Source organism: Rhinolophus ferrumequinum, chromosome 8 (assembly GCF_004115265.2).
Source record: "Rhinolophus ferrumequinum isolate MPI-CBG mRhiFer1 chromosome 8, mRhiFer1_v1.p, whole genome shotgun sequence".
NCBI classification, from domain to species: domain Eukaryota; kingdom Metazoa; phylum Chordata; class Mammalia; order Chiroptera; family Rhinolophidae; genus Rhinolophus; species Rhinolophus ferrumequinum.
In genome coordinates this window covers 51164560-51170559 of record NC_046291.1, presented here as the reverse complement: position 1 = coordinate 51170559, position 6000 = coordinate 51164560, and positions in this window count along the sequence as shown.

Sequence of the window (6000 nt, the reverse complement as noted above, 5' to 3'; positions counted from 1 at the left end):
AGAACCACTGCCTAAACAAAGCCATTCCATCCATTAGAAGATCCAGTACTAATATCTAAGGTTGAGTGTGGGATAGAAAGAGGGGAAAGTTCCACAACATGAAAAAGGAAGGCTTTCAGAATCTCTCTACAAATATACCAACTTTAGCCTTTTTTGTTTGCTTGGTTTTAATTACCAGCAAAACCACTAGCAACTATAAAACTTCAAACTCAAATATTTGTTATTCTAATTTATAGACTTGTGAGTCTGGGTGTCACTTGGTGTTGTTTTAAGGCCCCATTTCCAAACATTCCAGGTAAGAATCACTAGGTGCCTGTTAACAACACTAAGACCAGGCTCCTCCCCTGGGGTGTCAGGTTCAGCAGGTTGGTGTGGGGACCCTGGAGTCTCTGACCCAGGTACTTGAACAAGTGCCCTGGACAAGGAAGTGAAACACGGCTTTAAGGCAGCGGTTCTCAAATTGTGGTTGCTGTACCAGCAGCAATCAATGTCACCTGGGAACTCGTTACAAATGCAAATTCTTGGGCCCACGCTACACTTACTGAGTCAGAAATTGTGGGCGTGGGGCCCAGTAATCTGGGTTTTACCAAACCTTCCAGATAATTCTGATACACACTAAAGGTCGAGAACCACTGCCTTTAGGAAGTGATAAACAAAGTGACAAAAGTTTCTTATTACAACTAAATACCACTCATTGACCCATACCCCACCCACACTCAAAAGCTCAGCAAGCATTTATCTAGTATCCCTGTGTCTGACATGGTGTTAGGTTGCTGTGACAATCGTTCCCAGACTTTGCTGCACATTAGAATCAATTAGACTCAGGGAGATTTTAAAGCCAAGTTAGTGCCCCATACAGGTCAAATCAGAATGTCCAGGAGTGGGAGCCAGGTATCAGTATTGGTTGAATGTACTCAGGTGATTCCAGTGTGTAGAAAAGTTTAGGAACCACTGACAAACCATCCAACAAAGCCCGAGACCAGATTTGCCAAAAAAGATAAGAAATACAAAATGCAAACAAGAGACTGGGATGGCATAGGACAGTCATGGCAGGGTGACTGTCCTTTCTGGGATTAAATGACTGAAAGCTGCATCCCAAAAGTCACGGGAGGGGCGGCTGGATGGCTCAGTTGGTTAGAGCGTGAGGTCTGAACAGCAGGGTTGCCAGTTCAATTCCCACATAGGCCAGTGAGCTGTGCCCTCCACAACTAGATTGAAGACAAAGAGCTGCCACTGAGCTTCTGGAGGGTCAGCTGGATAGGTCAGTTGGTTAGAGCGTGAGCTCTCAACAACAAGGTTGCCAGTTCCATTTCCCCCATGGGACGGTGGGCTGTGCGCCCTGCAACTAAAGATTGAAAACAGCAACCGGACTTGGAGCTGAGCTGCGCCCTCCACAACTAGATTGAAGGACAACAACTTGGAGCTGATGGGCCCTGGAGAAACACACTGTTCCCCTACATTCCCCAATAAAATTAAATTTTAAAAAAGTCACTGGAAAATTGGGAACACACTCATCCTTTTGAATATTCTTCAAGAGTCAGCAAGAAGTGGATAGAGAAAGAGATCCAAGATGCTAGAGTAAATAATCACTGTTCCTGCTTCCTTCCATGAACACATTGAAATTGCAACTAAATTATAAAACAATCAGCCTGGAGAACCATCTGAAGACTAGCTGAACAGAAGTTTTACAACTAAGACTATAAAGAAGCCACATTGAGACTGGTAGGAGGGGTAGAGACACATAATGGGCTGACCCCAAACCTCTGTGTGGCAGTTGAGAATCAGAAGGAATATCTCAGCCAGGAGGAGCGAGGGACCCAAGCCACAAACCAGTCTCCCCAGCCTGGAGTACTAGTGCTGGGAAGAGGAGCTCCCACAACATGTGGCTATGAAAAACAGTGGGGATTCTGACCATCTGGGTGGGATGGAAGGCTGCAGGAAACCCAGATGTCCTCTTACAGGGTCCACACCCAGACTCACTCACTCGCAGGCACTTACCTTGAGCTCCGGCAGAGGGATGGTGACTCGGGGGTGTCAGCAGTATACTGGGGGACAGACCGAGGTGTGTGGCCTTAGAGGGAGGGCTGGAGGACAGTCACAATTTTCCCTGTGTGAGGTTCTTCTCCCATGTAGCCAGCAGGTGGGCGCCATCTTTCCTGTGTTGAGCCCTCCCCCAAGAGGCCAAATCTGAATCTGATTGGCCTGGTGAGCTCTGCTGAGACCCTGCCTCACCCAACTGCCTCAGCACTGGAGGCACTTTCTCAGCGAGCAGCCAGCCCCACCTGCTCTCTTTCTTGGAAAACTATCAGAGTCTGCAGGCCCCGGGTGGGCAGCAACTGGCCTCAGTGTGCTCTGAGACTTTTGCTGAGTAGCTCCAGGCTCAGCACTGGCACCAAACCAGAATTTTACATTAACCTGGTGACCACAACTCTTCCCACTCTAGTGACTCCCTGAGACCCTGCCTCACCCAACTTGCACACCACACAAGGCTTTATCACTGACTGAACCTTAAGGGAGCCAGGAGGTGGCAGCAGGACTCGGGTTGTCCAGGCTTTTTGCGGAGCTACCCCAGGCCCGGTACCGGTGACAGATGTCCTCAGTGCACAGCATGGCCTCTCCCATGCATTTCCAACTTTAGCACAGGCAGCAAACAACCACAGATTGCTTTGTAGCTCCTACCAGGTAGTCCTCAGCCTATTACAGGCAGTGGTTAACCTGGGTCTGCACCAGAGCCCCTCCCAAGAGTCCCCAGAACCAGCTGTGAGTGGCAGAAGCACTCACCAGTCCAGATGTGAAGGCTACCAAGGGATCAAGGATACTAGGGGACAAGAAAGAGACTATAAGAGGGCAGATGGAGGACTCTAGAGGTTTGCTGGGGCCAGATCTGTAGCATGGTGAGGCACTTCAAATATCAACCTCACCATCTGATTTAATCCAGGTGTGATATTCTGGGTCATGGAGACACGAGGAGGGGGTTCCTGTGGGACCCAGAGCAGCCGTGGTGAGGAAGAGAGCATGGCACAGAGGCTGGGGGCAGGGAGATCTACCAATGGGTACAGACAGATTTCTATGTTCAAACAACCAGTATGTACATCAGTGTGACAGCAAAATATGAGTTCTGGTTTAACACAGCACAGATACAGTACAGATACAGAACATAAGGTTTTATGTGGTTTAGGACATTTAAATTTTTAAAAAGCCCTTTGGCATCCTCCTTAACCCATCTTTAATGAGGTCCCAGATGTCTCAACTTGGCCAGCATGAGTGCTCGAACTGCATCACGGTTCTCCCTCCCTCCACCAGACGGCCATCCTGGGGCTCTGTTTGGAAGCTGAGGCCAATAATTGTTACATATGAAGAACTTGGCAGGTAGAAGGGTAGGGAGAAAGGAGAAGCGATTCCTAAAATATTACCAAACTTTATCTCAAACTTAACATTTGTGCTGGGAAAAACACACCCAACATATAACCAACTGGAGCAGCTCATTGCTTCAGTGTTGCAAGTTTTCAGCCTGCTAAGCAAGAGCATCATGGTTTTGGCAACTTCTGAGAAACAGGTCATCCAGCAGGAAGAGGGAGGGAGGGAGAGAGGGAAGAGGCAGGAGGAAGAGGGGGAAGACGGAGGAGGGAAAAGGGGAAGGGAAGAGGGGGAAAGAAGAGGAGGGAGGGACGAGGGCGGGGGTAAGAGGCCCACAGGAAAGTCAGAAGATTGCAACAGAGTTGTGAGTCTCAGGGGAATACAGTGAACACAAATCACGAGTTTGCTGCTTCAGAGATGTTAACCAAATTATGGAATAAAAAGTTTGTAAAGAAAAATATGGGCTGATATATCTTGTTTAGGCAATGCCCTGGCAATCACTTTGCACAGATTGAAAGGACTCAGGACATAAGGAAAGGGGGTATCCTACGTCAAACAAATGGGTGAGGGGCCCTGGTTTGAATTTAAGCCAAACATCAAACCACCAGTCAATAGTTATAGGGTAACAGTGAAAATTGAGCTCTTTGGATGTAAAATTCACCTGAAAGCTGAAGGTTAGCACTGCAAAGGTCCCATTATTAGCACAGCATTTACAGTAGTGACAGCCAGCACTTGCGGAGCACTCAGTATGTGCGGCACCTGTCTTGACCGTATTCCAGATGCCACCTCATATAATCCGTACAGCAACCCACATGCAAAGTGCCAACCCCAGTCCCATGTAACAAAGGACAAACTAAGGAGGCCACACAGTGGGACATGGCAGAGTCAAGGTTCGAGTCCAGGCAGCCTGATTCAGAGCCCATCACTTCTGTGTATGTATGTGCCCTTTTGCTTACAATGTTAATCGCTAATATTTACTGGGCACTTATTATGTTCCAGACACTTTGTCTTAAGTGGTTTACAGGTATTATCTCATTTTACTCTCATTGTTATGATATACTATGTATGTATGTATTTACTTATTTATTTATTTGTGACAAGTGGGAAAACTAAGGCACAGAGAAGGAGGTAAATTTCCCCAGATCTCACATTTAATATGAGGTGGAGCCAGGGTTGAAAACTCAGTAGTCTTGTTCTGGGACTCATGCTCCTAACCAGCCAGTAAGTGCCTAAGAAACACACACATCGGCATTGAGGGAAAGCAGTCACTGAGATTTGAAAGCATTAAAGAATTTCACTGCCTGAAATCTGATCAAAGTCATGAACGGGGAAAATGCCCATCTGGCTGTCCACATTAGGGACACAGAAATCACAGAAACAGATGAGAAGCACACCCTTTGGAATCATTGCTGTATGAGCTGGGGCCCCCATGTATCATGTGTGGCTTTGCCCTGGGAATCACCCTCTCGGCACAAGTGGAAGGGTTCTCCACCCAGGTCAGGACATCCCCTTTGTTGTTGCAAAAAGATAGCCTCTGTGTTTAGTTTTCCCAGCATGTGGATCTGCCCCCAGCAGGCACTCTAGCCCTCATCAGAGAACCTAAGCTCAGGCTGATTGCCAGCCACTCCAACCAAACCCCTGCTGGAGGAAGTGACCATTACAGGAAGATATATTCACTCTACATCCAATCCTTGCATTTACATGGACCCCCAGAAAGCAAAATACCTGGGTTGTGTTGTCCTGGTCCCTGGCAGAATTTCTTCCCTTGAGTTTCATTTGGATATTTTGCTATTGACACTTATCAAAAATCCTTTGTGAAGCACTCTTATAGAATCTGCCATTGGAAAAATGGGGGGAATATTGTCCACTGTATCATTCAGTCCCCACAGGAAACTCCTCACAAAAAAACCTTTTTGTTTTTGTAAGCTGAGAAAAGTTTTACTTACCTTGAGGAAATAGTATGTTTTGTCATTTCTGAGGATAAGAATTATGTTCTAACAGTCCCTCTTTCTTTCTTTCTGTCTCCCTCCATTTTTTTTTTAAAGCTTCTAGAAGCTCAGAGTCAAACTTGAAATTCAAATACAGTATGGGCCTTTATAGCCTATACCAGCGGCCTCAAAACTTTTTCCTAAATCTCATCATCTTCATAGGGAAAACTTTAAGGACAACCCCCTAATAAATGTTTGTTTGTTTGTTTATAAATTGTCTGTGTGTACTTGATTTTCTATTACCTGATATTTTAAAGCATAATGTACCAGAAGACAAAGTTCATTGTTAATGACGGAGGATATAAATTCATATTTCAAAGGCTCTTCTAATAATTTCAAAATTGTTTTAGCTTCTTCTCTCAGTACTGACTAGATTGGACTGTCATTATATTTACTTTTAATGAGGCTGCCGAGGAGCTCGTCCAAGGAGCACGAGAAGTACCAGCTTGGCCATTTTCTTCTTCAGTTGAAGGTAAGACGAGAATGACAAGCAAAATAAGAAGTCTGTTTGCAAGAATATTCTTAAGCTACTATCTTCCTTTTAAGTATATTTAAGAATATACTTAAATATGGATGACATAAGCAGAAACCCACATAACGGGACACGTGCGTGAAGCAAGATGTCACAGCCTGCCGAAAGCAACCTAGCAAATGA